At 46.0% G+C, this 24,098-nt stretch overlaps 1 protein-coding gene across 2 annotated transcripts in view; it reads right to left on the bottom strand.

The window, feature by feature from the left end:
• The window catches only part of LOC142450412 (thyrotropin-releasing hormone-degrading ectoenzyme-like), a 496,691-nt gene that overhangs the window by 42,489 nt on the left and 430,104 nt on the right, over nt 1-24,098 (bottom strand). The window contains exon 11 of one of the 2 annotated variants that reach the window (XM_075552298.1): nt 9,963-10,516. The exons of the other annotated variant lie outside the window; for it this stretch is intronic. The gene's annotated coding sequence lies outside the window, so the exon portion shown is untranslated. Of the gene's footprint in view, nt 1-9,962; nt 10,517-24,098 lie in introns of those variants that run through there. 2 annotated transcript variants of the gene reach the window in all.

The following is a 24,098-nucleotide window of genomic DNA, read 5'->3' as shown; positions in this document are numbered from 1 at the left end:
GGCAAACTAACAACAACAACAGGGAGAGACATTAAAAAAGCGTGATTCAAAGCAACCCTGGAGGACAGTGTAGAACTGGCACCCGTGAGTTTCCCGAGAGTGTAACTTTTCACAGGAGGGGAAAGCCTGTTTAACCTACTACTTGGAAGCCCAGCCCATCACCAAGGCTCCACAAGGATAGAGAGAAGCACTGTTAGGGCTGGATATGGCAGAGGCTGTATACTGGTACATATGAGGGCTGGAGGTACAGGGAATCCAGGGTGGACGATACCTTCAGGACCAAGGGTGTGAGGGACGATGCTGGGAGAGAGGAGGGTGAGTGGGTTGGAAAGGGGGAACTGATTACAAGGATCCACATGTGACCTCTTCCCTGGGAGAGGGACAGCAGAGAACCGGGGAAGGGAGACTCCGGATAGGGCAAGATATGACAAAATAACGATGTATAAATTACCAAGGGCACATGAGGGAGTGGGGAATGGGAGGGAGGGGGAAAGAAAAAAGAGGACCTGATGCAAAGGGCTTAAGTGGAGAGCAAATGCTTTGAGAATGATTGGGGTAGGGAATGTATGGATGTGCTTTATACAATTGATGTATGTATATGTAAGAACTGTGATAAGAGTTGTATGAGCCCCTAATAAATTGTTTAAAAAAATGATCCTCAATTCTATCTGAATCCTTGCCAGAGCTGCAAGTTGCCTTAATAAACACGAGCAAAAAAAGTACCTCTGGCAGCAGACCGCTCAGATTCAAATCCAGGCTCTCTAACGTATTGACTATGTGACCTTGTGCAAACCTGGACCTCTCTGTGCTTCCAAAGACTCACTTTCCAAAAGGGAAGTCATAAGCCAACTTTTCTTATTCCTCACTGGGTTGCTTTGAAGATGAAATGAGACATCTGTCTAAAATTGCTTCTGACCATCCCTTGGTTCTCAGAGCTCCACAAATGCTATGGATTATTGTTATAAGATTATGAATGATTTTTTCCATGGTAGTGCAAAGATTAACATCAGTGCTACTTCTCTCTGACAAAATATAAATCCAAATTTCTAAATAGTAGGGTCTCAACGGATGCGCTGTTAACAGCATCTTGCTTTTCTCCGATCACTTGTCACAGTAAATCTGATAAGAAATGCTTGGCTAGGGCCTGCAGCCAAGCCCCTCACTAGCAGCGTGCAGAACCTTAGGTTGTTGGCAGGCCAAGGGGCATCACAATGGCAAGAGGACACTCCACAAAGGGCCCCTGCTTCCTCCCCCACACCCCCCTTCCCCACGTTCAGGGTGAAACGTCAAAATACAATTTTTTTGTCACCTGGTGAAATAATGAGCACCCATTCCCGTTGCCTTGGTATCATCAGAGCGCAACAGCCACGTGGGGTAATCACTGTTTCCGTGTTAAAGCTGCTCAGTTCAAACATTTTCTCAGGCCCTGGCGAAATGAAACCCGTGCTTTCTGCCTAGGTGGAGTTTGAGGCGATTCAGCCCATTTGCTTCTGCTGAAGAGGCTACCTCAGAAAAACAGGAAATAAAAACATAGAGGGTGCCATTGACATTAGGTTTCTCGTTTTCTTCCTTTCTTCCCTACCTTCCTTTTTTCTTCTTGCCCTTCTCTTCCTCTTTTCTTCCTTACCTCCCTTTGCTCCCGTCTTCCTGTCTGTTTAAAAAACAAGAGCAAATAGATGAATGCTTGTTTGACCCAAAAACTGGGCACCATAGCCTCGCCACATTGATATGCAAAAGGAGCCATCACAGGGAGCTCTGTAACTGGGACCTGGCCAAGTGGTGACCAGTAGCCTGGGACTTTGTAGCCTAATACGTTGCAGCGAATTGCTTACTAGTTCTCCTCTAGCTATAGTCTTTTTTTTTTTTAACAATTTATTGGGGCTGATACAATTCTTTTCACAGTTCATACATATACATACATCAATTGTATAAAGCACATCTGTACAGTCTTTGCCCTAATCATTTTTTTTCTCTTTTCTTCTTTTACATTTTATTAGGGACTCAAACAACTCTTACCACAATCCATACATATACATACATCAATTGTATAAAGCACATCCATACATTCCCTGCCCCAATCATTCTCAAGGCATTTGCTCTCCACTTAAGCCCCTTGCATCAGGTCCTTTTTTTTTTCTCCCCCTCCCTCCCCTTTCCCCTCTCCCTCATATGCCCTTGGTAATTTATACCTCGTTATTTTGTCATATCTTGCCCTATCCGGGGTCTCCCTTCCCCCCTTCTCTGCTGCCCCTCTCCCAGGGAAGAGGTCACATGTGGCTCCTTGTAATCAGTTCCCCCTTTCCAACCCACTCACCCTCCACTCTCCCAGCATCGTCCCTCACGCCCTTGGTCCTGAAGGTATCATCCACCCTGGATTCCCTGTACCTCCAGCCCTCATATGTACCAGTGTACAACCTCTGTCCTATCCAGCCCTGCAAGGTAGAATTCGGATCATGGTAGTTGGGGGGAGGAAGCATCCAGGATCTGGGGGAAAGCTGTGTTCTTCATCGATACTACCTCACACCCTAATTAACCCATCTCCTCTCCTAAGCCCCTCTATGAGGGGATCTCCATTGGCCGACACTTGGGCCTTGGGTCTCCACTCTGCACTTCCCCCTTCATTTAATATAATATATATATACACATACATATATACTTACACACATATATACACATACATACACACACTTATATCTTTTTTTTTTGCATGATGCCTTATATCTGGTCCCTTGGGCACCTCGTGATCACACTGGCCGGTGTGCTTCTTCCATGTGGGCTTATTTGCTTCTGAGCGAGATGGCCGCTTGTTCACCTTCAAGCCTTTAAGACCCCAGACACTATCTCTTTTGATAGCTATAGTCTTTGTAACTCCTACCAATGACAGGGTGGAACTATGCCACCGAGGGAAGTAGACAGCATGCTAATAATATCACTAAGGTGCATGGCATCCTCGAAGAGGTGAGACCATTCAAGTAAGACCTGTAGAGCCCTAATGTAGGGATTGGTCGGTTTGGTCATCCTGGGTGAGTTAACTCAGAAACAGAAAGTGGAGTTTCAAGAGCACCGAGAAAGACGAGCCAGCAGTGGAGTGTGCTCTTTGGACCCAGGATCATAACTCTGAGCACCACCTCTGTCCAGGAGACAGAGATCCCTGACACTGGATGCACCAGGAGACAATGAAAAACAGTGGCAGATAAATAGCTCATGGAAGCAGAGGCAGCAGCACCAAGACCCCAGAACAGGGAGCTGACCAGCACACAGAATGAGAAAGCTGAGTGTCTTTGGGCCAAGGCTTCCAGACAAAGCGGGCTGCCTCAACGCACTTATCAGCAGAGCTGAAAGAACTTTGTACATGGTCCCAAGCAGAGCAGAGGTCAAGGAGCTGCAGGGCAGAGGCCAAGGACCAGAAAAAGTTCTGCCTCTGGGCACCACTGGGAAGAGACTGTCCTGACTGAAGAACTATATCCCCAGTCATTTCTGATCCTGAATTGTCACCTGCTAGGTCCCCAATTAACCCCAGAAACATAAGTATTGTTTGCGAGTTCTGTGTGGCCATTGCCACTTAAGGATTATCAAACCCAGCAGAGAAGAAGAGAGTGTCATGGTAGGGATGGTTGGTGTCAGAAACTGTGAAAAGAAACGAGGGTGGAGGCATTTTGATCTCTGTCTCATAGGAATCAGCCTTGGGCTGTTTATCTTGATTTTCCTCCATTGCCTTTTGTGAAGTTACAGGAGGGTCAAATGCCTCCACTATGCCATTTATACCCCTACATTGACAAGTCGTTGGATGAAGGTTAGTCTGGGGAAGGAGCAGACCTTGGATGAGCTCTCATCAGCTGAGGCAATCCTAAAAGGGGCCAGACAGCTGGGACCTTTTCTATCAGTGGCTCTCTCAGCAGCTGGGGAAATCAGTCTCTTCGCCCTGAGAGGAATCTGGGTGACACACTCATCTATGACAATACCCTGAAGAACAAGCTCCCACAAAAACCTGGCTGAGAACTCTCGCCTAGAAAACAGGAGTGCATGCCTAGCTAATAATAGCCATTTACTGAAGGCCCTATGATTGGAACTGTGCCTCATTTACAGATGGAAAACTAGAGGAAGGGATTTAAGGTGGCTAAGTTAATAAGTGACAGAGACAAAATTCAAACACAAGTTTGAAGCTGGTACTGTTAGCCTTTTTTCCAGGGCTGGGTTTTAGATGAGGCAAATGAGACACTTGTCAGGCACACAAGGTAAAGAGGCCTTCCCTCTCCTGTGTGACTTTCCCCATAAGTCTGAATCATGGGCCTGGTGTGTCTTATTTGCCTTCCTTGAGTCTCAGAACCTGGTCTAGTCTGATTTGCTATTTGAAGGAATAAGCCAGAATGCTCAAGTACTCGGAGTCAGACCCATTCTCCACTGGAATTGTTCAGTGGGACTTACCAGCCTCTTCCTTCGTGTTTCACTTTTCTAGAAACCTCCATGGAGGACTAGCTCTCATGAAGAGAGCTTCAAAAAGCTCATGGCAAAATTCCATTATTTTTTCGTATCACTTTTCCACACGCTTTTGAAAGCTCCCTCCTCATCCCTTTCCACAGTCTTTCTCAAGGAAAGAGACTGTTGCTGGTTGATGTCAGATGCCCCTGAGTGTTTTCTACTCAGAATGCTCTGCACAAACTCTATCAACAAATGACGTAGAGTCAAACGTGCTGTGTGTCTTTAAGTTGATATTAGCTCATAGTGACCCTACAGGACAGAGTAGAACTGCCCCCCAAAGGTGTCCTAGGCTGAGATCGTTATGGGACCAGCTCGTCAGGTCTTTTCCCCTTTAGAGCCCATGAGTAGGTTCAAACTACCAGCCTTTTGTTTAGCCACCCAGTCCTTAGCCATTGTACCACCAGGGCTCTTTAAAACAGGGATTAGGTTGATTAATTGTATAATCTCCAGGCACATTTGAAAGCTGCTTCCCAGAACACCCTTCCCCAGATTGTTGATTAAGACGGGCATTTGGGGACTCATTTCTTTCTCATTTGTGTAAGTGCACTCTATGAGAGGGGTTTCCCTTCATAGATAGGTGATCACATACTATTTTTCCAAATTGAACCACTCTTGGTGGTATATTGGGTTAAGAGTTGGGCTGCTGCTAATGGCAAAGTTAATGGTTCAAACCCACCAGCTACTCCTTGGGAGAAAGATGAGGGTTTTCTGCTCCCGTAAAGATGTGCAGTTCTGAAAATCAGCAGAGCCAGTCTATTGTGCCATATATGAGGTCAACCCCATGGCAGTGGATTTGGTTTTGGTTTGGGTCTGTGGGGGAAGTCCTTAAGTCATTCTTTAGTCACATGGAGGAGTCCCTGGGTGGTGCAGTTGGTTAACATACTGGGCTACTAACTCATAGGTTGGAGCTTCAAGCCCAGCCAGAAGTGTCTCTGAAGAAAGGCCTGGTGCTGCATTTCAAACAACAACAACAAAATCAGTTATAGAAAAAAAACAACAGAATGTCATTCTACTCTGGCCCAAAGGAGTCCCTATGAATCAGAGTTAACTTCATGGCAACTGGCATGGGTTTGGTCCATGGGAAAAAAGAACCCTTCATAATTGCCTCCATGCCCAATAGTTCCTTTCCTGTATCCCTAGACCACCCCAGCACCCTCAGCATCTTGCCTTATAATTGCCATGGGTCCGTCTCTCTTCCAAATGGGCCAGGCCGTGATGCAGCCGCTGCTGATACAGAGGGATTGTGCAGTCCCTGCATGATCTACAGTCCTCATGACATATATCTTGAATGAAGATTAAGTGATCCTCTCTAGAGCTTAGCTCAGGGGAATCCACTACCTCAGCTGGAACCGAAGTGGTGCCAGACCAATATCTGTTTTGAAAAGATAGAAGGGCATTCCTAATCTTTGTGGAGAAACAGAGGATTTAGTGAAATGTTTCTGCAGTTGAGGTTACAGATGATCTGTTGACATGGTCTAAAAGGTTGTAGGTGGTTTAATGTCTCTCGGTACCATCAATTTTGCATTTTGTCCTGACTTAGCAAATTGGTTGGGATTTCGGCTTACTGCCAAGGACCTTCAGAAAGAATGTGGTTGCAGGAGCAAGTTTAAGAAAGGAAGGAGCTTTGAAGCAGCCCTCACTGAGTGCCAATCCAAAGCTCTGTAACCCAGCACCTCAGAGGGCTTGATCTGGGATGGACTATGGCAGCATCACCATGAGCCACTTCCTCCAGTGGCCCTGACTGAAGGCTCAGAACCTGCCTCTGATTGGCAGCTGAGAGATACTAGGACCGTCACCTGCCACATCGCCTGTATTTCTCCTGGCAGTAAAAATCCCCAAAGTACACTATGTTCGGGCAATCTTTCCAGCCTACAAGCAGTTGTTGCTTATCTCTGTCAGCTTTTTGCAGGGGAACAATCAGGTTTTGAAATTGAAAGACTTGCATGTGTGTGACTCATGAGGTTAAGAGACAACGCATAACAACAATATTACCAGGTTTCCTTCCTCTTGAAGGATAGGTAAGCAACAAAAGGACCATTTCTCTTAAAACCTCTGATCGAGCGTGGCACACAACTCCTTCCACTTTTATTCTATTGACCAAGCCCTTCGCTGGCAGGGCAGGGAAGTTTACTCTTTCCTTGGATGACTAGGAAGTGAGTGAAATTTTGTCATCTCATACAAAGGGAAAAGGGAAACATGCTCTATGATCAAATAAGTTTTAAAAAAAAGTCAAAATATTCATAGAATCTGCCGAGTGTGGCAAAAGCATGAGCACTCCCATTGTAGAAGAAACACTGCTCTCAGAAACCACACTGTGCCTGGCAAGGGAGGCTGGAAGGATTTATGCTTGCTCACTTTGGCCAAGTCATTAAGCATGGCTGATCAGTAGAAAAGGAAATCGGGTTTGGTGCGGGGATGTGTCATTGGATATGCAGGCGATTCTCCTTGAGATGTATTGGCCCACAACTTTGGACTCACATACAGCAGTGACCATGAAGATGGCATCGGACCTGGCAACATTTCATTTTTGTATATAGAAAGTTGACACAAGCATCTCCTGGTGGTGTAGTGGGTTACACATTGTGTCCCTAACCTTAAACTCAGCAGTTCGAAAACAGCAGCACTCAGTGAGGGAAAGATGAGGCTTTCTAATCCTGTCAAGAGTTACAGGCTCAGAAACCCATGGGGGCAATTCTACCCTGTCCTACAAGGTCGCTATGCATCAGCAGTGACTCGATGGCAGGGAGATTAAGTTGATATTACCTGTTTTAGAAAACGGTTCTGGTTATTCAATTAAGTAAGGCAGGTGCAGCCCTGTCACACAGGGTTTGTTTAGATAGCACAATAGTGTCCACTCACTCATTAGCTCAGTGTGTCTGGAAACCCAATGTGTATTTCCACATGGGACAAGTCAGGTTGAAGACACTGGGGATTCGTGCTTTGTTGAGCAAGCCCTGGAATTGCAAGAGTTCTAAAAAGAGGTCAAAGTTCCTGTTTTTATAGCTCTCTCTCACACACACAGACACACACACACACACACACACACGGAGAAAGTGGTGAACTTCACAGAACGTAGTGGGGACTTCACAGAAAGGGGGGTTAATAGCTGTGAACAGGGTTGGGATGGGTCTTGTTCTATCCATTTGAAAGTCTCTAGGCTAAACAGAAATGTCCTGGTGGTATAGTAGGTTCCGTGTTGGCCTGCTAACCACCAGGTCAGCAGTTCTGAATCCACCAGTTCCTCCATGGAAAAAAGATGAGGCTTTCTATTTGAGTAAAGAATTATAGTCTCAGAGACTCATTGGGGCATGTTTATTCTTCCCTATAGGGGCGCTGCCAGTCAGAATGAACTCAGTACAGTATGCAAATAAGAAGCTGTGCTAATACCATTCCAGAGAGACAGTGGTGTTCCAGGGACTTTGGTTTTGCCTGGCCCCTGACCCTGAGGAAACATGAGGTCTTCAGGTCCTCTCCTGCTGCTCTTCTTTACCATCCTCCCATATCCTCCTCTGCACTCCCAAGTGGTGGGCATGATTTATAAACACAGAAATCCACTTACTCCTTTGGAAAAGTGGTTTACTTCACCCAAAAATTCGGAGAACTGTGTCGTCTCCCTTTCAAAGTAAATTATACGATGAACATACAATATTGATTGCAGGCATGTGGATTCTTAATCCTCAAGTTCCCATGAAACCCTGCTTTCCATGGCAAATCAGCCCGCCATTTCAGCACACCAGTATTGCCAGGAGAAAGGAGCCTCAGCAGCCACCACTGCTCCACAGCCTGCTTTTCACGGTCACACGGGGATGTCAGAGTGCCCCACACCTCGTGCACTTGACTCAGTGCTTGCTTGCAGGGGTTGCATTTCGTTAGAGCTCAACAACTTCCGAGCATTGGCAAATTCCCTCAACCAAAAGTGGGCAGCGGCCTCAAAATGTCACCAGTCATTAACCACCAGCAGGGTTGCGTTATGCTCGTCAGTGCCGTCATGTGCAAGGGGAAAGACAATTCCCACAGGCTGCCCGCTGTGTTTGGGGAGGGAATGCCAAGTGGGGAAGCTGGGGATCCTCACCCCAGCAGCCACAGTTCCTGGCTCCAGGCCCTGCCCCAGGCTGTGCCAGGACGAAGAGCCTGGACTCTCAGAGACTCCATAGCTCGATTTCCACTCAGGTTGTGTTGTGTTGATCATTCCTTCCCTAGGCTGCCACCCATCTGTCAGTTTGTCATCATGTTGTCATTTGTCTATAGCTTTGATTGCTGTAAGCGGTGTCACCAGCTACAATTATAACCAGAGCAAGCCACTCTGGACACGCTTCACAAGAGCATCCAAGCTAGGACACACTGGGAAGAAAGACCTGATGATGTACTACTGAAAATGAGTCCATGGAACCCTATGGATCAAAAGAGAATACCGTCCAAACAAGTACTGGAAGAGGAGCACCCTAGGTGGGAATACACTCACACTATTCAGTGGGAGGACTCCCTGGGTATTGTTTGACTAGCACCCAGGAGGTCGGCAGTTAAATCCCACCCAGAATCCAAGAGGTGCCTAAGGAAGGTAGGCCTGAAAATCTGCTTCCAAAAGGTCACAGCCTTAAAAACCCTATGGAACAGTTCTACTCTGAAATGTATGGGAGTCGCTATGAGTCAAAATGGACAGAAAAGCAGCTAATAACAACAACACTGTATAAAGAACAACACTGCAAGACCTTAGGACAAAATACAGAGCAGGCACAATAGCCTCGACCCCACAGGATAGGGCAAGTTATTTTCCTTTGTACCAGAGACCGGAACTGTACAACGGAATGAAACCCTGCCTGCTCTTGTGTCATCACCACAGTCGTTGGTCCATGTTGAGTCCATTGCTGTAGCCACTGTGGACATCCATCTTATCAAGGGTCTTCTTCCCTCTTGCTGCCCCTGTACTTTAACAAGCATTATGTCCTTTCTTAAGAACCAGTCTCTCCTGATAGCATGTCCAATGGATGTGAGATGAAGACTTGCCATCCTCACTTCTAAGGGGCATTCTGGCCGTGCTTTCTCCAAGAGGGATTTGCTTGTTCTTCTGACAGCCCAGACGACTTTCGGTATTGTTTGCACATCATTCACATGCATTGATTCTTCTTCAGTTTTCCTTACTCACTGTCCAGCTCTCACATGCAATTGACCATTGAAACTACTTACCTTGAATTCAGAGCTTAGGGTACACTACCCAAAGCCACATACCTTGTGAGCGGCTGAAACATGTCTGCTGCCAGGATCTGTCCAATTCATTTTATTGAAACATCATACTCAAAAGGTGCTTTAGGCAAACATATTTTGTCTTTTGACTACATGTCCCAATAATATAACCAGGCTCAGACCCTCACATTGTAATGATTCAGCTATATGTCTGAGAGGAAAAAGACTGCCAACCATAAAACTGATGGGAGAATAGGTACTGACTGTCACCTGCAATGCCATTCCTTCAACAAATATTTATTGAGTGTTATTCAAATGACAACATTTTGCAAAGCTTTAAGAAGACCCAGATGTAGAGAACACAGTCCCTGCTCACAGGAGACTCACAGATACTGCATCAGGGCATTCAGATCAGGGACACCACAGATAGATGCCGAAAGAAAAATCATTAAAAAAATATAGCAACCACGCACGGAATCCAGGACAGATAAAATCCTCAGGAACAGCAATGGGAGTAGCGATACAGTGGTAGCTTTTTAATCTCCCATCATCTTGCATAGGGGTGGAGTCCAGACTGTCACTCAGGCCATAGCCAGTGAGGTCTCAATGTGGGCATGGCCTTCTCTTGAGGATTCTGGCAACTTCTGTATTCTTTCCTGGGGGTGAGAGACACCCATGACTTGATATTCCTGCTGACAAGATACATGGATCTACATTGACGGCAGCCAGAGCCTTGAACGGGGAGGAGTCATGTGGAGAGCCATGCCACTTTCCACCTCCACTGGGTCCATAAGACATTCCACCGACTGCCCTGTGATCTTCCAGCACTTGGTGTCATTGCATGTGTTGCATAAGTCTGAAAAAAATTTACACACTGTTATTTGATATATGGGTTAATTTCGTACTTATGTACGTGGTCTGGACTGGGCTGGGATGTTTTCTTAATATACAATTATTCTTCTATATAAAGCTTTTTTAGGACACATGAGTGTTTATGAATGTGCTTCTCTGGTCAACTCGAACTGACTCAGATACCATGAGGGCACAGGGTGGCTGTGTAGGGAAGGGGAGGAAAAGGGAACTTATAACAATGATGGATTTAGAACACACACACACACAGCCTAGGGGCCGAATAACATTAATATGGGTAGAGGGACACAGAAGACAGTGTGTATAAAGATATTAATTTATATATAATTTAGTACGGGTGTGAGGGTTGAGGAGAGAGGGAAAAAACAGGAGCTGATATCAAAGGGGTCAAGTAGAATGATAGTGTTTAGAAAATGATGGTGGCAGCATATGTACAAACTCGCTTGATCTAATTGATTTATGGATTGTTATATTACCTGTCAGAGCCCCCATTAAAATGTGTTCTTTTTTCGATAACAACATAAACTCACTGCCATGGAGTCAATTTTGACTCAGTATAGAACACCCCCTGTGGTTTCCTCGCTTGCTATTCTTTAAGGAAACAGAAAGCCTTTGCTTTCCCCTGCAGAGTGGCTGGTGGTTTCAACTATTGACTTTGAGGTTAGCAGGCACCATAGCACCATGATTCCTAAGGATGCTGGTAGAAAGGGAGAACCTTGTGGAACATAATTTAAAATTCTTTAATTATCTAGACTTACTTAACTGGAAGAGTCCCAGAGACTATGACCCTGAGTTACTCTTCAAACCTTGAATTGAAACTGTCCCCTGAAGTCATCTTTAAACTAAATAACAATTTAGCTCTTAAAGGATTGCATCCTTGAGTATTGCAGTCTTTAAAAAATCAGCACAAAACTAAATGGGCTACAGATAAGTCAAAATATATGTGAGAGGGTTGTGGCAGAGAGATTAAGTAAAAAGAAACACCTAGAATAGAAAGAAAAAGAATGTTAATTCAATATGAAGAGTGTGACCAATGTCACTGAACATTGTGTCCAGAAAGGGTTGAAATGGAACAGATTTTTCTTTGTATGTTTTCACATATCAAAATTAAATATTAGTAGAAAAAGAGAGAGACTCGCATCTGTTTGAGGCAGACTACCAAATACTGGGTTATATATAATGCTAAGTATTGAAATATTATCCCATTTTCATATGGCAAGTATGGAAAGCCAAGGATGGAGTGAGGCATTCACAGGGGAGATGGCATTTGAATGATCCAGGAATATGGCTAAAGAAGATGCTCATTCCCGGGTGTTTCCACTGGGTTCGCAAACAGATCAGCAAATGAATGTCAAATAACGCGTCTCACCCTCTAACTCAGAGCTGTGCAACCGAACTCTCTTCTATGATGAAAATGTTCCAGAGCAGTGATTCTCAACCTGTGGGTCGCGACCCCCATGGGGAGGGGGGTCGAACAATGCTTTCACAGGGGTCATCCGATTCATCACAGTAGCAATATTATAGTTATGAAGTAGCAACAAAAATAATTTTACAGTTGGGGGGAGCACCACATATGAGGAACTATATGAAAGTGTCACAACATTAGGAAGGTTGAGAACCACTGTTCTAAAGGCATGACATCCAACCTGGTAGCTACTACATTTTATCAGGAAAGACCAGTCCATGGAAAGGGACATCATGCTTGGTAAAACTGAAGGTCCACAAGAAAAGAGACTGACCATCAAGGAGATGGGCTGACACCATGGCTGCAACAATGGACTCCAACCTAACAACCAAGGCGAGATTTGGCACAAGATCAGGCAGTGTCCTCAAAGTAACATCCTTGATCTTCAGTCTTTTTAAAAGATCTGGTATAGCATATTTAGCCAATGCAACGTGTCATTTGATGTCTTGACTGATGCTTCCTTGAGCATTGATCTGGCTTAGGGTTTAAAAATTCCCCTTGGCTTCTCAATCATACAGGAGGCCCACACAGTGATCATCTTTCCTCACTACACAGAGTGTCATGCCCCACTCACATTGGTCTCCTTGCTGTTCCAGGAAGAAGCTTGGAGAACCCAATCACAAGGCCTTTTGCACTGACTGTCTCCTACCTGGAACACTTTCCCCACCGCCACATGGCCACTCCTGTGTCTTCCTACCTTATTCAAGTACTGCACTATCAATGAGATCTTCCTTGGCTGTGATGCACTACTTGCCCCAAGTTTCCCATCCAGCGCAGTTTAGTGAGAAAAATCTCACTGCTACCTGCAGGGGGGGAGCCTCGGCACTGGCATCTCAGAAAATGGAGCATAATCAGAGCAGAAATGTGACCCTACCTCTCATGCTAAAAGGCTGCTAACTGCAAGATCTAAACCACCACACAACCAGCCACTTCTCAGGAGAAAGGCTGAAAGTTAGTCTCAGAAACCTACAGGGGAAGTTCTACCCTGTCTTATAGGGTCATTATGAGTCAGTATCAACTCTATGGCAGTAAATTTGCATTTAGGGGGGGGCGCGTTCTAAGGAGCTCTGGGTCACATACCCTGATCAATCCAACTGGCAGCTGCATCAGCTGGCTAAGGCTTCAAAAGACTGAGTAGGTAACCCAGAGCTCAGTGCTGTTGGCAGAAACTTGTGGGGGTTCAGAAGGACTTGAGGTGATGGTGTCCTTCTCAGTGGCCTCAGATAATCTTCTCCCCGGTCTGGGCATCAGCATCTTCTTTGCAAAATGGGATGATTGCATTAGAGAACCACTAAACTCCTACATACCTGAGCAACCAGGAAGCAATTGTGAATCCTGGAGAGGAGCAAAGACTATGCTGGTGGCTCTGCAAATCTTGGGAAGCCTGGATCCGATGCGGCTGGAACTGTCCACAGCGAGGCACCAAGAATCCCGAGAGCTGTAGTTCAGGTCTCCCCCTTGCCTGTGTACCATGGAAGATTTAATAAATGTTCTCCTCATGCTAGGATCCTTGGTGGCAAAGTGGCAAAATCCCTTCACATTGGCCTGTTAACTGCAGGGTTGGCAGTTCAAACGCACCTGCTGCATTCCTGTAGGAAGGGCAGCTTTCAACTCCCACAAAGAATTGTTGTTTCAGAAATCCACAAGGACAGTTGTATCCTGTAACTATGAGTCAGAACTGGCACAATAGCAGTGCGTGAGTGAGCTTTAAACTACATTTGAGACTGTGGTCTAATTTGAATTCCCCTACCTGTCCATTGGGTGTCATGGCAAGAGAGTAGATAGGAGAAAAAAGGGTAGGAGGCAGTGAGGGAGGAGGGTAGAATGTACTGGAGTAACACATTCTGGCAGAAAATTGTGTGTATGTGTGTGTGTGCATGTTCTATTGTAATTCACACAGATTATGGGTGGGGGAGGGAACTGAAAAAGTAAATATCCATGAAAAAGAAAATTGTTTTTCTTTGGTGATTTTCCTTTTGTTGAGCTAAGGGATGGAGAATGTACTGCATGGGCGTGACCAGCCACTGGACCGGTGTGCTGTTAACACACCCTCCTGCCTTTGCATGCTGGGGGCCTCTCTGTAAACAGAAGTGACTTGTGACTTCTGATTTCCTGGGGCTCTAATGAGAACCCGAGAATAGAAGTTCTAAATCATGAACAAAGGAGATACAAAGGGTTAATGAGAGGACAGAAGTTTGAAGTTTCATTGGATGAACACAGCGCCAGCATCCAACAAACATGCCAAAGGCTGAACTCTGCCCGGAAGTAATGAATGAGCACTGCCTTTAGCCCGTGTCCTCACTCTCCCCGTTTCCTGCACTCCAAGCCAGCCTCACTAAGAGTAGTCAAAGGTGACATGGTGGTCCTTTCATCTCTCTCTGACCCCTCACGCTGCCTTCACCTCTATCCAAGTTGCTTCATCCTTCCCCCTTCTCCCTGATCTTCCTCGTGGAAAGATCTAATTCATACTAACTGGTAAAAGTCAGTTAGCACACAAGAAAGAAGACATCTCCTTCCTCAGCCTATGCTGCAGAAAAGGAAACTCGGGCTTGAGCTCATTTGCCCAACTGTCAGGGCAGGGCCATGATGTAAAAATTCAAGCAAGCAGCCCCAGAGCCAGAGCTCCCAACCCTCATCCACTACAGTTCACGTTCATGGGGTGAAGTGGTGAAAAGCTAACCAGAAACTGAGAGTCAATGTAGATACCCAAGGCTTACTTGCCAGGGCACTCACTCACTGCCATTGAGTCAATGCTGACTCATAACAACCCTATAGGACAGGGTAGAATTCCCCTGTGAGTTACTGAGGATGTATCTCTTTATAGGAATAGAAAGCCCCATCTTTCCCTTGTGGAGTGGCTAGTGGTTTTAAACTGTTGCACAAAGCATAACCATGACACCATCAGGACTCCAAAACATGCCAAGGCAATCAATGGTTCTGTGAGATCTCTCAGGATAGAGATATACCTTGCTCCTTGGCTACACACGAGAAAGCATTCACCTCCAAGCCTAGTTTGTGATCCAAGTGAGTTTTATGAGAATTAGAAGAAGTTTCAGGTTTATAAAGGCACCTGCAGGGCTCTTCAGAAATGTGCATCTCCTTAGAAGCTTCCCTGAAAATCACGAGGTTTGATCTGTGCTCCTGCCTTTTAAATCACTCCCAGAGGTGGGGCGTGCTGGTGACCCTGGTTGAACTCATTGGCTGAACTGAATTCACCTGGCCTTGTTGGGCCAATTCAGGTGCAGAACACAGCCAGGTGTACCTCCCCTTCCTGGCTGGGAACCTGAGCCTTTGAGCATGCGCAGTGTACCACTCGTTCATGGGACAAAGACTCAGACTGCTGACCATGCGTAATGGATGCCTCAGTCCCTAAGGTAAACTACCTAGCAGTTCCAAAACCCCACTGCTGTGTAGTGTTCATGAACTTTGGCAGGAACACATCCTTACCACGAAGAATCCTGGTGGCCCAATGGCTAAGCACTTGGGCTTTAGACCGCGGTCAGTAGCAACACATGAGAAAAAGGTCTTGCCATTGTAAACATTCCACCCCACTGCCATCAAACGCAAAGGACCTCTGGTGACATAGCGGGCTACTCACAGAGCTACTAAATGCAAAGTCAACAGTTCTAACCCACCAGCTTCACTGTGGGAGAAAGATGAAGCTATCTATTCCTATAGAGACATAATATCTCAGAAACCTATAGGGAAAATTCTACCCTGCCATGGACTACTAAACGAACAACCTAATCTGACTTGGAAGAAGTCAGGCCAGAGTGCCCTTGACAGCATATATGGCAAGATTTTGCCTCCCAAATATGTTGGACATATTGCCTGGAGAAGGACATCCTGCTTGGTAAAGTGGAGGGGCAGCACAAAAGAGGAAGGCCCTCAATGAGCTGGATTGACACCGTGGCTGCATCAATGGACTCAGGCAGAGAACAAATGTGATGATGGTGCAGGACCTGGAAGTGTTTGGTTCTGTTGTGCATAGGGTCACTTTGGGTCAGAAACCACTCAATGGCACCCGACAGCAACAACAGTATATAAGATCACCATGAGTTGGAATCAACTCGATAGAAAGTGGGCTTTGGGTCTGTCATGGAACCAACCCTGGCTCATAGCGACCAAATCATGGGATTCTGAGGCTGTAAATCTTCATGGGAGCAGAGGGCCTCATCTGTCTCCTGCGGAGCAGCTGGTAGGTGTGAACCCCTGACTTTGCAGTTGACAGTCTAACACTTCCCTTAAAGTATCCCCCGGGGCTCCTTTGGTAACGATGACAGACTACAAAACCCAATAGGGACATTTCTACTCTGTCACATGAAGGCATCCTGTGCAGAATGGGCTCAACGGGAACTAACACCAAACCCACCACTTTTAACACCATCCCAACCTTACAGACTGTGCTAGGCTCTTGAAGGAATTGACTTTTTGCACTCCCACTGAGCGAGCTATGAGCATGCATGCCAACACGTAACTTCCGGTCCTGAACTAGGGATCAGCTGCACATGTAAGGTTGTGCTTCTAATGTGGAAGGAAGTAAAGAGAGGGGATCTGGAAGCAGGAAAAGCCAGGAAGCAGGAGTCACTTAGGCAGACCCCTTTCCTAAACCAACTTAATTAGCATATCACAGATCCTGGCTCAGAGGTGATGTTCAAAGAAGAATTGTTGACTGAATATACAAGGGAAGGAACAGAATAAGTGAACACAGAAATGTGCTAATGACCAAATTGACTCACAGTTCCGACCCTGCTCTTCTTCTTCCAAGTTCTTCTCTAGTTACTAATGGTATTTGCTTGACCTCTCACAAGCACAAAATGAGCCCTGGTGGCCTAGCGGTTAGGCAGTGGGCTGCTAACCACCAAACTAGCAGTTCTAAATTAGCAGGCATTCTGAAGGAGAACAACAAGCTGTCTGCTCCTTTAAAGAATTACAGTCTTGGGAATGCACAGTGGTAGCTCTACCCTGGCCCATAGGGCTGCTCTGAGTCTGACTCGACTGGACAGCAGTGAGTATGGGTTTGGTTTGGTTTTCACAGGTACCCCGATCCATTGGTGGTCTTGGTAAATTGCAAACGCTGGTTCAGTGGACCTTGTGTAGGGCTTGAGAATTTGCACTTCTAACAAGCTCCTGATGTTGCTAGTCTGTGACCATATTTAGGGTGGCAAGGCTCTGGACTCCCGGGGTCTTCCTGGTGGCTGCTGTCACAGCACAAGTTCCCAAGAGTGCACCGCTACTCATTTCTTTGGAATGATTTGGACTGAGTTTTCCCAGCCATTTCATCAAGGTTTTTGGCTATTTGTTCCATGACACCGAAAAGTTTGGACGTGACATATGCAGCTCAGGCTGTATTATCTATCTTCTCTGCCCTCTTGGATTGGAGATGGATCACCTATGAAGCGATGAGGGTAAGAAGGGTTGGGTGTCCCCGGGTAATGTGAACAGTTAGCGCGCTCAACCACTGCTGATTAAAAGGTTTGCGGTTCAAATCCAAGGCCCCTCAGGAGAAAGGCCTGCTGATTGACTTCTGAACGACCAGCCTTTGAAAGCTCTGTGGGGTCCCGTGGTGCTGACCCACACGGCGTCACCGTGAGTTGGAATGGACTCCTCAGAAACGGGTTTAGTAAGCAGCACAAAGAGGAAACTCCTTGGTGAACTGGAGGACACGGTAGCTGAAACCATGGGCTCCAACATACTACTCCTGAGGCTGGCAAAGGACCGGACAGTGCTGCCTTGTGTTGCAAAGAAGGTCCCTGTGATGTCAGAATGACTGGACAGCACTAACAACAATAAAGGATGTCAGGGCCCTTCACTTCCCCAGACCACTGACCAGGTTCAAAGACCCGCATGCGAGTATAGTTTCACAGTTAGACGTGTTTAGAAAAAATAATGTTTGCAAAAGTAAAATCTTGGTTTACATTTTACAGAGCATGCACAATGAGTAGAACTCTTAAGGTCCACCGGAACCTGTTTAGGGTCCCCTCCACTTGCTCACCACCGATAAGTCGATTCTGACTCATATTGATCCTACAGGAGAGGTTAAAATTTCCCCTGTGGGTATTTCAGAAACTGTAGCTCCTTATGGGAATAGAAAGCCTCCTCTTTCTCTGCAGCTGGTGGGTTCAAACTGCCAACCTTGTCTTTAGCAGCTCAGGACTGACTTGTATCTCTATGAAACCAAAATCTACCTCACTGCCAGGGAGGTGATGCTGACTCATAGTGACCCTGTGAGGCAGAGTAGATCTGTCCCTGTGAGTTTCTGAGACTGTAACTCTTTATAGGAGTAGACAGACTCTTCTTCCCACGGAGTGGCTGGTGGTTTCAAAGTGCTGACTTTGGTGTTAGCAGCCCAACATGCAAACACTATGCCACCAAAGCTCCTTTTGTACTCCTATAAGTAGATAAATATTTCTCTTATATCTGTGTTTCAACCAAAGGCATGGCTATAAAGGAAAAAAGGCCATGAGTGTCAAGAATGATTTGAAAATGTGGAGTTCTTTTGGGAAAGGATATATATATATATACTTGTGTATATAAATAGAATTCTGACGGCGGCAAGAGTGGTCAGGAGTTGGACTGTTAATCTCAAGGTCAGCAGTTTGAATGACCAACCGCTCCTCTGGAGAAAGAGGAGATTTTCTACTCCTCTAAAGAATCACAGTCTCAGAAACCCACGGGGGCCATTTTACTCAGTCCCATGGGCCTGTGAGTTGGAATGGACTTGATGGCAGTGAGGGCATGTAAATATGCAAACACCCACCTCGGACTTAGGATTTGACCTGCTCCCTCAGCCCTGTGAGCATCTGCATCCGAAGCCATGGACTTGGCCTTCTGTGAAGAACCCATTAGTGCACCGCCACAAAGAGAATGAGTTTCCTCTGTGTCAGTCCATTACCCTGCCAACGTTCAGGATGGAGCCAACACCCTTGGTTTCCCAGAGAAATTGGCTCAACATCCCCCTGATGTGGTTGCATGACATGGGCCACTCATGCAATGCACTGCATGTGCTCTATTTAATGCACTATCACCAACAAGTCTACATGGGTGGTAACTCTGAAAACCTTGCCCAAACAGCTGGCTTCACCAAAGTATATGGAACCATGTGGAGTCGTCGACCATTTCGACTCTGCACTGGCTGTACGTTGGCATTGCCAAGGGGGCTTTCTCACTGACCGTGACCTGAATCCTGCTTCCACTAAGCCTTGCTTCATTGGTCTGGGATGGGGGCAGGCCAATGGGAGGCTTGAAAGCTCCTAAGGGATTCCAAAGTATGACCAAGGGTGAACACTACTGTTTTTGGCCATCACATCCGGGAAGGCCCTTGGGACTTTGCCACTCAAAGTATGATAGGTCAAGGAAACAACAACATCAGCATTAGCTTCTCCCATGCTAATGCCATCGAGTTGATGCTGACTCATATAGACCCTACAGGACAGGGCAGAACTGCCCTTGTGGGTTTCCCAGACTGTCACTCTTGCCCGGAGTCTACAGCCTCATATTTCTCCCAAGGAGTGGCTGGTGGTTTAGGACTACTCTCCTTGTGGTTAACAGCCCAAGAGTACCAGGGCCTCTAGAACTGCTGGATCCTAGACCCCACCCTGAACCCACAAAATCAGAATCTGCCCCCAAGCCCGATTTCCAGGAACCTGGGTAAGTGCATGCATGTGAAAGTTTAAGAAATACTTCCTTAGAAACCATTACTTTCCAGAACAAACTCCTCCTGCCAGAGGTGCAGAAATGGAAGCCCATTAGGCCATGCTCGCCTAGAAGCAATTTGAGGTCTCAGTGCTCCTATATCCTGGCTGTCATCCAGATTTCCTTATTCTCACCTGGACTGTTGTCACTGCAGCAGGTATTGGTGAGTCCTCAGCACGAACAGCCCCAAATTCGGTCTAGAGACACAGCTCCCATTTCAGAGTAGTACAATCCACAGTGTCCTGTAGAGTTTCTGGCTTTTACTGGCTTGGGGTAGGGTCTAGTGGGAAACGCATCTTAGCAAGAGCCATTATGTATTCTTGATGTGCACAATGAGTTTGTCTTGAGGCATATTTATGTCTGATGTTGTTATGTATTCTCTTTCTATCCCATGCAACGTTATTTTTTTTGAAAATTTATATTTGCTTTTAATTACCCAGACATATAAGTGATTTATAGCTAGGTCTGATCGATTGGAATCAGATGACCACGCCTGGATTAACCATGGGTCCTGGTGACCATTAGGCACTTCTTTCCATGAATGATATTTTCACCTGAGTGAATGCATTCAAGACTTTTCTTCTCTTAAGATAAATAAGCAGGTGGGTATCATTTTGCTCTGCTGGCACTTCCTTGTGCTGTTTTAAGTTCACCCAGCAATTTTTAAAAAGAGAAACATATTACAACTGTCACACACTTTATAATTCATGTGGAAAAATTTGGGGGAGAGCTAAATAGAGGTGACCCGTGGTGCAGTCTTACTTACTGCTTGTTAGAAGGTACTGAAATCTTATATACATAAACACTAGAAACCAGGAGAGAGGAAATGGTGGTTCCATGGCAGAATTCTCACTAGCCATGCAGGAAATTTGGGTTTGATTCTTGGCCAGTGCGCCTCCTGTTACAGCTACCACCTAACTGCTAGTGGAGGCTGGTATATTGCTATGATGCTGAACAGATTTTAGCGATGTTTTCTGCCTACAGACAGACTAGGAGGAAAGGCCTGGTGAACTCCTTCAAGCCATCAGCCACTGAAAACCCCCCAGCTGACAAGGGGTCAAATCTACAACCCATTGAAGGAATGGGGTAGGACCAGTGGGCATTGAGTTCTGTAGCGCATGGAGTCCGCATGAGTCAGCTGGCTGACTTGAAGGCAATTGTCCACAGCACTCTCTAGGAAGGCAGTGGTTGGAGCACATAGGCGTCCTTCATGTGGCCCCATGATCATCAGGCCTTAAGTCATGCAACCAACTCTGGGAAATGAGAGATGCCCGGGGTACCAGGAATATTTGAAAGACCTGGTGTAAATTGGTTCAGCCCAGGGGAGTTCTGGAAACCACCGAGGTAAGCTTCCTGCTGAAACCACTAACTTAGCTCCAGTGCGAGTGGATGGGTGTCTGCACATGTACCCAGCCACCATTAGTGCGTTTGTTGTTGTTGTTGTTGCCGTTCACGTCCGTAGAGTCGATGCCGATTCACAGTGACCCTATATGACAGGGTAGAATTCCCCCTGTGACTTTCTGACACTGTGACTCTTTACAGGAGTAAAAAAGCCTCATCTTTCTCTTGAGGAGTGGCTGGTGGTTTTGAATGGTTGATCTTGCCATTAGTCCATTGCGTAACCAGGTGCTGTCAATTTGGTTCCAATTCATGGCCACTCTATGTACAGCATAACAAAACAACACGCTGCCCTGCGCATTTCTCACAGCCATTCCTACATTTGAGCCACTGTGTCAACTCATCTTGTGGAGGTTTGTCCTCCTTTTGTCTTGACCAAGCATGCTGTCCAACTCCAGGGACTGGTCCCTCCTGATAACACCCAAAGTACATGAAGCCAAATGTCACCATCCTCGCTTCTAAGAATCAATCTGGCTGTAGTTCTTTCAACATGGATTTGTTTGTTCTCCTAGAAGTTCCTTGGTGTATTCAATATTCCTCACCAGGACCATATTTCAAATGCATCAATTCTTCTCATGGGACTTCCTTATGCATTTTCCAGCTTCCACATGAAAATAATCATGCCTTGGGATAGGATACTCCTGAGTTTTTAAGGTGACAAAGTCACCTTGGTTCAAAAAAAATGTTTAAAAGGCCTTTTGCAGCAAATTCACTGAAAGCAATTTATCCAGTGATTTCTTTACAGATATTTCTATGAGCGTTGGTTGTGGATGGGTCCAAGTAAGATGAAATGCTTCATCATTTAAATCTTTTCTCTGTTTATCATGTTGCTTATTGGTTCAGTGGTGAGGATTCTTGTTCTTTTAACCTCGAGTTGTAATCCATACTGAAGACTATCATCTTTGAACTTCATCAGTAAGTGCTTCAACTCCTCTTCCCTTGCAGCAAGCAAGGCTGGTCGCCTGCATATTTCAGGCTGTTCTCAAATCTTCCTGCAATCCTGAAGTCTCCAATTCAGCCATTCAAAACTCAAAACAGCTCAATGCCATGGAAGACAAGTCAATTCTGACTCGAGCAACCCTATAGGCCAGGAAAGAACCTCACGGAAGGTTTCCAAGGCTGTAATCTTTGTGGCAGCACATGGTCACATCTTTCTCACTCGGGATAGCTGGTGAATTCCAAGTGTTGCTCTTTCGGTTAACAGTGAAGTGCTTAAACATTGCCCTACCTGGATTCCAAGTGTGAGCTAGCAGCCACAATTTTCTTCTGAGACCAAAGGGGTTGTTAGCTGTGAATTCTCGACCAAGGGTGGTCCAGCAGACCTGCTCAGTATTTGCCCAGGTGCAAAATCCATCAAGAGGATGCATTGTCATTATTTTTAATCACATAACACACCCAGGTGTAGCAGCAACCCAGCTTTGTAATATTACCCTGGTTTTGATAAATATGTACCATTCCTTGATAACGCTTCCAAATCCTTTAATATCCTGCAGCTCAGTCCCTGATGTCTGGCTGTAACAAAAGGTGTGAAGGGAGACCATATGTCAATAAACTCTCCCCGTCTGCCACAACTCAGCGCATAATCAGCTCCACGGTAAAATGCATGGTAAGTCAGTTATGCACTGGCGGGGAGGGCAAGGGGCCCCTTTCAGGTTTGTCTTCTGATGAAGTTGACCAAAATGACTTCTTATTTCAGCCTATTAGGAGAGTGAGAGTTGCCCCCCCCCTCGCCATTTTTCTTTTCCCTTTTTGTCCCTTTCCCCTTGGAGGGACAGCCTGCTCTGCTATTCTGAAAGGGTTGTCTGTTTTATGCTGCGCTCTCCACTCCATTAAATCACCTTTCCTCACATTAAATACAGGTCTTCAGGGTGGTCAGAGAGCTTTGCTGTGAGGGATAATGATATAATTAGGATGACATGCATGAAAAATCATTTTTCAGCTCAATCCCAGGCAGACCACGGGGAAGCATGAAATGGGAAGGGGGAGAGGTGTACCTCACTTTAGACAAGAGCCAGGCTTCTGAGGGGGCCAGTCTCGACCTGGAAGGCTGCTGAAGGCTTCTTTACCTCACTCACTCATTCACTCATTCATTCAACCAGCTTGCTACTTACTTATTAAATGCCAGACCTTGGGGCTCTCTCACTGAACAAAAGAGATAAAAATCCCCCTTCTGTCAAGAAGCTTCCATAAACAGAGGCATTCAAACACTTCCTAGAGAATGTGTTTAAAGTCCAATTTACACAAAAGCAGAAGAAGAGACTGATGTGAGGGGTTTCACACACACACATGTTCATATATGACTCCCATTGCAGCGACAAAGTGTAGGACTCTTCCAGGAGACACTCTTCATTGGAGTTAAATTGCTCCCCCCAACCCCCTGAGCTCTCTCTCTCTTTTTTTTCTTTCTTTCTGAGAGCAATTGCCCTTGGAAGGGATTAGCTGTTATCACTCTCTAGCACCTTAGTGTGAACTTATTTATTGGCTCCTTTTCCTGCCTAGATAGGAGGGGCCTCCAGGGCTGCTAAAAGCCAGAAAAATCCCAAAAAAGGCAGTAGCAAGAGAGGCAGAGGACAATTGGCGCCAGTGTTTCTCATTTGAGTGGGGGGGGGGCATTTGTTAAAGATGCAGATTACACACGCATACAGCACACACACACTTCCCTGCCGCCCCACCCAATATGGCCCTACTAAATAAGGATCCTACCCCACCATCTGTCCGGGAGCCCCTGAACTGGCCCTTCCCATGAAACAAGCCAGGGCCATTGAAAGTGACTCTTTAGGCAAAAGATACACGATAAAGCCCATTTGTTAAGCACTTGCATATTAACCAAAAGGTTGATGCTTCAAACCCACCCACAGGTTCCTAGGAAAGCAGGCCTGGTGATCTGTTTCTGAAAGGGAACAGTCTTGAAAAGGATCCCTGGTAACATATTGTCCTGCTAGCCATAAGGTCAGCAGTTCAATACTACCAGCTGCTCTGAGAGAGAAAGCTGAAGCTTTCTACTGTACAG

The sequence above is a fragment of the Tenrec ecaudatus genome, chromosome 6, assembly GCF_050624435.1.
Source record: "Tenrec ecaudatus isolate mTenEca1 chromosome 6, mTenEca1.hap1, whole genome shotgun sequence".
NCBI lineage: Eukaryota > Metazoa > Chordata > Mammalia > Afrosoricida > Tenrecidae > Tenrec > Tenrec ecaudatus.
The sequence above is the reverse complement of the archived record's forward strand: the minus strand, read 5'-3'. Positions and strand labels throughout refer to the sequence as shown.